Below are 9,887 nucleotides of genomic sequence, written 5' to 3'. Positions count from 1 at the left end.
AGTGTATCTACCGCAACATAGCCCACCCCTAGGGTCAGCGCTACGCACGGCCACCAACACATAAACTACAAACACCAGAAACTATTTGCAACTCCTTGACAGGGTACTAGGGTGATTAAGAAGCCGAGAGGGTCAATTAAGGATCCCAATGCATGGTAGTAGCTGATTCTTAAAATCACACATACAGATCTCAGTTCTTAGGGACGGCCTCAATGAAACAACCCACCATGTACTCCTACATGGACTCTCATCGATACATTTACCAATTCATGTTCAACACATCCCTCACATTACCGACATAAACATTTCACTCTAGCCCATCACCCAAATGAACCAGACCTGACACAACACTAAGCATAGCAGGCATAGCAAGGTAGGAAACACAAACATGGCTCAATCAACTCCTACACATGCTAGTGGGTTTCATCTAGTTACTGTGGCAATGATAGGTCATGCAGAGAATAAGGGTTCAACTACTATAGCACACAGCAGTTTGAATCGCGTTGTCTTAATGCAGTAAACAAGAGCAGAAGCGAGAACATGGGTTTGTACCGGAATGATCAAAGGGGTTGCTTGCCTGTTGTAGTGGTAGTAGGGTACTACCCTTCAGACGGATACTCGGGGTTATCCTCGGAGGCAGAGCCTACCACGAAAGACACACCGAACATAATCAACACATGACAATATGCAACAATATGATGCATGCTATGACATGGCAAAATGAATGTGTCTTGGCCTAATGCAAGCTAAAACAGGATGGAATGAACTCATTCGAATCAAAGATTCAAATGTTAGCTCATTTAACATGGCCTTATTAGTGCATTACCTTCTTCTTCTTAAACAGCAAGGTTAACTTGTTTTGTCATGCATGAAACCATTTTAGATGGATAGATTGAATTTTTCTGATCATTTTTCATATATAAATCTTTGCATTTGGAGCTATGGTTGATTTTCTATGATTTTTAGAAGTTTTGGCTATTTTCTGGAATTTCCTATTAAAGAATAAATCCAGTAATTGAATTAATGCGTCAGCATGACATAGGTGTGACGTCAGTGGGTCAACCGGGTCGGCCAGGTCAAACCTGACTGGTGGGCCCTGTCTGTTAGTGACTTAGCTAATTAACAGAATTAAATTAACACTAATTAGCTGTCAGTGGGGCCTGGGCCCACATGTCAGTGACTAAACTAATTAAATTTAGTTAAAACTAATCCTAAAATAATTAGCAGACCGACTCCACCTATCATAGATTGAGGGGGGTCAACCTGGGCCCACACGGGGTTAAATAGGGTCAACTCGCCGGCGTCTATTCGCCGACGAGGCCAGACGCGGTGGAGCAACGCGGGATTTGCACTCCGGCGACCAAAAGGACGATGGAGACTATCTACATGGTGCGGGGAGGAAGCTGCGTCGAGTGGTGGCAGTGGGTGGAGCTGGGGTGGCCGGAAACGTCGCCGGCGACGAGTTTGGTGGCGGCCGGAGCTCGGGTGAGGATGAACTAGTCGCTAGGGGGCACGGGGAGGCCCGAGGTTTGGTGCGTTGAGCTCCTAGAGGTGCGGTAGGACTAGTGGAAAGGGTGGCACGTCCATTGGGTGGCCGGAGCCTCGTCGGCGACGAGCTCCACGGTGGTGCGTGCGGGTGATCTACATGCAGTCGTTACGGGGCTCGAGAGAGAGAACAGAGAGGGTTGGGAGGTGGCTGAGCTCACGGGGGTCTCGTCGAGGCAGTCGGAGAGGTCGGGGATGAGCTGATGCGGCGGGGGCGGCAAAAGGGATCTCCGGTGGCCGGAGTTGAGGGCGAGCTCGGTGCAGCGTCTCTAGGGCGAGCGAGCGCTCGGGGCTCGACCCACTCGATGTAATCGATGACGGCGGAGCTCGTGGACACGATGACGCGGCGCGAGGACGACGGAGGGCACGGCTACGACAACGGTGTGGCGACAGGGGCGTCGGCCATGGTGGGGAACGGCGAAGGGAGAGAGACAGGGGGGAATGGCGTGTCCAGGGGCTTCGGGGTGCGACATGGAGGCGTCCAGGCGTCCAGGGCGCGGGCGGCAAGCAGGTGACGCCGTGGCGAGCTCGGGAACGCCGGCGTCACCTCCCTGCCTGCCTGGCGGGGAAGAAGCAGCTGGCTGGCGCGGGCCAGCACAGTGCTGGGCCGCTAGGTGGGCCGGCTGGTGAGTTAGCTGGGCTGCGCCAGGTAAGTTTCTCTCTCTCTCTTTTTTCTGTTTTTCTTATTTATTCTATTATTTCTGTAGCTTCAGGGCTTTATTAAAAATGCCAGGGCATTTCCATAAATCATAAAATTAATCATGGCTACTGCTTAGAATATATCCAACAGCAAACATTTTAGTTTATGATTATTTGAGCATTTAAAATATTTTATAGCATTTAAATGCCCAAATGCAAATACCATAAGGACTAATCCAATGACCTTAGATGTCCTAGAAAAATGTGCACCATTTTTGTCAAAGGTTTTAACCCAAAACAAAAAGGGTGGGCTTTTTAGAAGGGCATTTCAGGTTCATTGAAAAAGTTTTTAGTAAACCCTAGTTGTTCCAGGGGGGTGCTGGGGGTTCTGTCATCCCCATTTCAAATTTAAAAGGAATTTAAACATGATGCACACTCTAATTCTTGAACTAGCTAGGGTGTGACACCCCAGTCAACTGTGCAAAATCATCTACACTTGTATGGGATGTCGGTCACATATACTAGGTGGGTTCATCATGGTGAAGCTGTGAACGTCACTGTTATTGACTACGTGGAAGCAGCAGATCACCATCTTGATCTGCCTGATGCTCAGGTGGAAGAGGAGGAGGAGGTGGTGGTGGCGGAGCCAGTGAGTTTGACCAACATTGAAACAATGCTACGAAATGCTCGTGCATTTCGTGAACTTTCACCTACAGAAGAAAAACGGTGGGCCCGCATGTTGGAACAATGCAACGTTGCTATCACCCCAAGAAATAAGTTGTCAGTATTCTCAGCTATGGTGACCTTTCTTCAGGTGAAGACATCTGAGGGATGACCAAAAAATCATTCGATGCGATGTTGGCTGCTTTCCGCGAATCTTCCCCAGATGCGTCTGAGCTGCCACACACCTACAGTAAAATGAAGAATTTCCTTCGTGCAGTTGGAATTGGATATGATATGATCCATGTTTGTAAGAATAATTGTGTTCTGTTCTAGAAGGATTATGCCAACTTAAGTGAATGCCCGAAATGCAAATCATCAAGATGGAAAGATGGCGATGCTATGAAGAGGATTCCTCATAATGTTCTGAGACATTTTCCAATTACACCAAGATTGCAGAGGTTATTTCATGATGCTGAAACAAGAGAGGTTGTACTGTGGCATTCTAGGAACCAAGAGTACAGAGATCAGAAGGTAATGAGCCATCCATCTCATGGTAGTGAGTGGAAAAGCTTCAATGATAAACACAAAGAGTTTGCTGCTGACCCGAGAAACATTAGACTTGGCTTAGCTTCAGATGGATTTAACCCATTTGGCCACCAGAGCGCCACATATAGCATGTGGCTAGTGCTTGTTATCCCTTATGACATGCCTCCAAATGTCTGCACCAAAGAATCAAACTACATGATGGCCTTGCTCATCCCAGGTACAAAAAGTCCTGGAAAGGATTTTGATTTGTTCATGGAGCCTCTTGTGGAGGAACTTCAAGAGCTATGGACGGGTGTTCTCACTCGAGACCTATATAGCAGCCCACCAGCTGATTTCTTTCTGCGTGCAGTTATAATTTGGTGCATCCATGATTATCCGGCTTTGGGCACTATGTCAGGGCGAACGACACATGGTTACAATGCATGTGTTCGCTGTGACAGGAATTCGCTGTCATACGCAATACTTAGCAAGATCTGTTACATTGGACACCGCCGTTTCCTTGCCAAGGACAAGCCGCTTTCTAGAAAATACCGAAGACATGTGTTCAATGCAAAGCATGAAAACCGTGATGCGCCAAAGAGGCTCACCGCCGATGAGTTGCAAGTGGAATTAGAGAAGGTCAGGCATATTACACTAGGAAACCATCCTGATAATGGTAGCAGGAAAAAGAAGCATGGCAGGGCAGAAGAGAGATTATTGTTTACCCGCAGGTCCACTTTGTGGGACTTGGAGTATTGGTAAGATTTGGATCTGCGGCATAATCTTGATGTGATGCACATCAAGAAAAATATATGTGACAGCACTATCGGCACACTTCTTAATATTGAAGGCAAGATGAAAGATACCTTAAAATCTAGGATTTATTTGACACACCTGAGTATTAGACAGGATTTTTGTAGGTGCAAGATGAAGGTAAACCACGGGATATGGCACCCGCTGTGTACGTCTTGGACAAGGTAAAAAGAAAAGAATTCTGCGAGGTCCTGTCACGTGTGAGATTCCCACATGGATTTGCTTCCAACCCTGAAAGGAGAGTCAGTGCAGATGGAAACAAGGTACAAGGGTTGAAAACTCATGACTGCCACGTCCTACTTCAAAGGGTTTTACCTGTTATCCTTAGAGGATTGGGCCGCCCTGACTTATACAGAGAAGTTGCAGAGTTGGGACAATTCTTCAGGGAACTCTGCAGTAGGAATATCGGGATTGATGCTTTGGAGCGTTTTAGAGACAAGATACCAACTATCCTATGCGACCTTGAGAAGATATATCCTCTAGCCTTCTGTGATGTGATGGTGCATTTGGCTATTCATCTACCTGATGAGGCACTACTTAGAGGTCCAGTATAGTATGGATGGATGTACCCTATTGAAAGGCGGCTAGGCACTTTCAAGGGCTATGTTAGGAACAGAGCTAGACCCGAGGGTTCCATTGCAGATGCCTACATTGCTACAGAAGCATTGACATTCTGCTCAAAATACATTGAAACAGCTGACCAGCTTAGCAAAGAGGTGGGTGAAGACAATCGCAGGCACAATGTTTTTGATTATTCTGTTCGAGTTACAGGGAAGAGTCGACTAGAGGACAAACCTAAGGATTTGGACAAAATGGTTTGGTATATGTTGAATAACTGTCCTGAGATACTACCTTATATCAAGTAAGTGCAGTACTGCAACTTATACATCGTAATCTACTAAACTTGCAGCACATTCTTATATATTTAGATGTTTGACGCGATCACTATGTTGTGCAGCATCTACAAAGAGGAGTTACTGCCGCAAAATCCAAGAAAAATTGACAAACTGGTTATGGTAGGATTTGCGAAATGGTTCAAGAACCATGTAAGCTTTAGAAGTGCACTGTCAGTTTTTTAATATATTGAGTACATAAGATGATCAGCTTGTCTATTTTCTAACCATAGGTTAAGAAGATGCGGGAGGATGGGCAGGCAGTTGATGATGCCCTTTACTCACTAGCAATGGGTCCTGATACTCGGGTAAGACATTATGAATCTTGTGTTGTTGGAGATGTGCGCTACAACACCCTTGCACGAGACGAAGGCAGGAAGACCCAAAACAGTGCCATCATGAGCACGGATACGTATGACAAAGAGACAACTGAAATGTATGCTAACATAATAGACATTGTTTAGTTGCAGTATATCTCCAGTTTTGAGGATCATCAGTGTGTGGTTCTGTTGTGCTGTCGTTGGTATAACCTATTTTCCAGGATCGCAAAACCCAGAGTTGATGATTATTTCAAATCCATCAATGTCAAGGTGGCGTACTAGACCAACGAGCCTTTTATTTTGGCAAATCAAGCAACACAGATATTTTTCTTGGAAGACACATTTGCATGTAGCGATGACTGGAGAGTATTGCAAAGGTTTGAGCAGAGGAATTCGTTTCATGAAGTTGCACAACAAGACGATGCTTACACTGCTCCTGATGTACAAGATAACACAAATGTTCTTAATATCTTTCAGAACCATCACGTCAATGACGCCGGCGAAAAGATTGCCTGTCGTGCTGTGGACATACAAGAGTTGATCAAGAAGAAGCCAATGTTCGAGGACGTTCAGGATGAAGAAGAAGATGACACCGTGGGGAATTACGATTCAGATTGATACACATGGCGAAGATGTTGACGCTGCTGCTGCGGATGATGATTACATTGCTTTTGTCCTATTTGCCTGTCAGAAGACGTTTTTTTATCTACTATGTGAAATTGTGTTTGCTATGACAACTGAAACCTGATGAACATGTTGTTTAGTATTTTGCTGTGAGAACATCACTTGTTATGTATGCTGATTTGTGTTTGGTGATTGTATGAAAACTAAAACATGATGACATTGTTGTTTAGTTGTACTCATATTTTGCTGTGAAACTTGAATTTGATGACATAGTTTGCTGTTGGACTGCATTTTGCTCGACGTCTTTGAATGAGAACAAAGCTGACCCGACAGGGCCTCTACTATTTATTTATTTATATGAGCAAAAGGGGATACCCCCTGATTTCCGTTAATAGAAATCATTAGATGTTCAAAACACCACGCCCAGCCTGCTACACAGGTTTCATTCATTAATAGTTTCAGCAAAGTGCTCATGTCGTAGCCACTGAATACATCACGAGTGCTACATATGCTGCAAATAAAGAGACAATCATCCTATAGAGCACATCAATTTTGCCCATTATCTTCACAAGCTCTTTCATCTCCTCATTGCTGTCAAGGCCGTTCAGCAACTGTTGCTTGGCCATGATCAGAGGAACTGCATCTTTAACCTTCTGCTCTGCATCTTCCTCTTGTGTCGTTCCTTCATTTACTTGTCCAACACCCCAACCTGCTGGTATTGGGATTCCTCGGCTAACCAAATAATCAGCATAGTTGCATTCCCCCACATCAGCAACTTCCCAGAAATACAAATCACACGAATCTTCCCTTTTCTGCACGAATCAAATTGGTAGATCATCAACCAAACTATTAAAAAATCAGCAACTAAAAGCAGCAGAACAACACTTAAACATATTATTACCCCATGATTCGGGCATTTGTAGAAGACTCGGCCAGGGTTGCGGATTGTGGTTGAGACGCGACGGATGACTCTACGTGATTAGCAGCAGTGGCACCACACCAACGGCAGCGGGTTGCGATGAGCAATCGGCTGTGGTGTGTGTGCTGGCGAGGGTGTGATGCCACAGGCGATGGTACGGGTTGCCACTTGGCGCATATCTGGTTGTTGCCTGCTGAAGAGCAGGTGGACGAGTAGCCAGCGGACATGGTTGCTGCAGCCAGAGCTTCTGATGCTAGGCAGAGTAAGTAGAGAAGAGGATAAGCGAATGTTGGATATGTGAGTTTCATTACTTGCAGAGTAGCATAGCACCATATATAGTCATAGTCTAGGTTTGGATTCTAACGAGCTACATGAGCATGTCTTTCTTTTTTATAGAACTCGGCAACGTCTCTTTACTGGTACACTAGCTTGTTCTGTATGCCTTCCCAAGTCTTTGATTTTCTTTCCCTTTTTTTGCGAGGAAGGAAGGAGGAAAAAATTGAGAGTTCCTGGGACTCGAACCCAAGTCCACAAACAATTCTAGCAGCAGTGACCATTGGATGTTAATCCAATGGCCGTGTTGCATCTTCAATATCTGATCTTCTTGCTCCAGCCGCCCAAACCAGCTCCAGTGGGACTGCCTGCTCCCGCCTCCCGTGGCCGGCTGTGCTGCCGCACAAGTCGCACCGCCCCACCCTACTTCATTGCTGGCCAGGCCATTCCTCTACTCACCCACACCTCCTGTTATTTTCCGGCGTCAGCAGCCGGACCAGTAAACCCTCATACTCCCCACCACGTGGGCAACCATTGCCGAGTCTTCCCTCGCTCCGTGTCGTTCCCTTCCTAGGCCTCGTCATCGTCCACCGACATGGTGCTCTCGGCGTGGCATGGTCAACTTGGTCAACGAACGACATCCATCAGCCGTGGACTATATGCGCAAAATAATGATTCCACCACCTGACAGTTGGGACCCATCGGAAGGGCCTGTGTATTTCGCGAAAAAAACGTTCCCCCAGCTGACATGCGGACCCACCAGCTATATCTTCGCATGCAAGGAAGTGGCTCCTTATTACGCATAAAAAATGAATACCCCCCTGCTACCTGGGACCCACCATAGTGGGAGGATGACTTGTGGGCCAACAAAGTTGACGGGGACGGAGGGCTTTGTCAACTTAGTCAATATGAACGATTCTAGCTCCAGTGACCGTACGATGTCCATCCAACGGGCGTAGTGCTTCTTCAACCTCTGGTCTTCTTGCTCCTGCCGCCCAAAGCAGCGCCGGTCGTGCCGCATGCTCCTGCCTCCCATGGCCGGCTGTGCTGCCGCGGAGGCCTCACCGCCCCCTACTATTCCCACCGCTGGCCAGGACCTGCGGCGATGGCAGCCTCACACCGCAGCCGAACCAGTGAACCCTCGTACTCCTCTCCGCGTGGGCTTCCACTGCCACGTCTTCCCCGGCTCCGCGTCGTCCCCTTCCTAGGCATCGCCGTCGTCCACCGCCGTGGTGCTCTCCGCGCGGCGTGGTCAACATGGTCAAGGAACGACTTCCATCGGAAGAGTACTGTACGTGGAGAGGCTGACAGCTGGGTCCGCGGCCACTGCCCAATTTTTTTTGTGATTTGCCAAGTAAGTCGCTTTGTCAGGCCTGTTGGGCTGCAAATCTTTCAAGATGAGGAGAGCTTTCATTCGGCTGGCCGAGAAAATGGCCCATCAGTAATGAGAAATGGGATGTACATTTTTAAAACACATCAAACCGGCAATTAGTTTCAAATATCTTTTTTTCATTTCAAGACTTTAAATTACATTAATTTTTATGCATGGAGAATTTGTTGGATTTTATATTGATATACATTTATTTTTAAAATCAGTTTGAATGTGAGTCGAAATTTCGGGATTAAAAACAGTTTGGACCGCACTGAAATATGCAAAATTTCGTATAATTTTTTAACCGTGGCCACAATTTGGACTGTAATGCTAACAAAAAGAATATGGGCTCCAAAAAAACCTTAAGAATTAGCAAATGGGCTGAAAATTATTAGAAATAATGGCAGATGGGCTGTATGCTGTTTTCCTCAGATTTGAGGCTTTCCTCAAAAAATGGTTGACGCACAAGCAGTGACATTTGGATGTCCATCCAACGGCCGTCGTGCTTCTTCAATCTCTGCTATTCCTACTCCAGCCGCTCAAACAAGCGCCAGCGGGACTGCCTGCTCCCTCCTCCCCGCGGCCGGCTGTGCTGCTGCGCAGGCCTCACTGCCCACCGTACTCCCATCGCTGGCCTAGCCATCCCTCTAATCACCCACACCTGCTGTTATTCTCCGGCGACGGCAGACGAACCAGTAAACCCTCGTACAGTCGTACTCCCCTCCGCGTGGGAAACAACTGCCGAGTCTTCCCTGCCTCCGTGTCGTTCCCTTCCTAGGCCTCGCCGTCATCCACCGCCCTGGTGCTCTCGGCGCGGCCTGGTCAACGTGGTCAACGACCAACATGTATCTGAAGTGGACTGTACGTGGAGAGGCCGACAGCTGGGTCCACGGCCGGACACAAGGAAATGCCTCCTTATTACGCGCAAAATAATGATTCCTCCACCTGGCATCAGGGACCCACCGAAAGGGCCTCTATATTTCACGAAAAAAATGTTACCGCCGCTGACAGCTCGGACCCACCAGCTATATCTTCGCATGCAAGGAAGTGCTTCCTTATTACGCACAAAAAAATGAATACTCCCCCTGTTAGCTGCGACCCAGTATAGTGGCAGGCTGACTTGTGGGCCTACTAAGTTGACGGGGACGGAGGGCTTTGTCAACTTAGTCAATATGCACGATTCTAGCTCCAATGACAGTACGATGTCCATCCAACGGCCGTAGTGCTTCTTCAACCTCTGGTCTTCTTGCTCCAGCCGCCCAAACCAGCGCCGGTCGTGCCTCGTGCTCCTGCCTCCCGTG

This window comes from Triticum aestivum, chromosome 7A (assembly GCF_018294505.1).
Source record: "Triticum aestivum cultivar Chinese Spring chromosome 7A, IWGSC CS RefSeq v2.1, whole genome shotgun sequence".
Taxonomy (NCBI): Eukaryota; Viridiplantae; Streptophyta; class Magnoliopsida; order Poales; family Poaceae; genus Triticum; species Triticum aestivum.
This window is presented reverse-complemented; position numbering follows the sequence as displayed.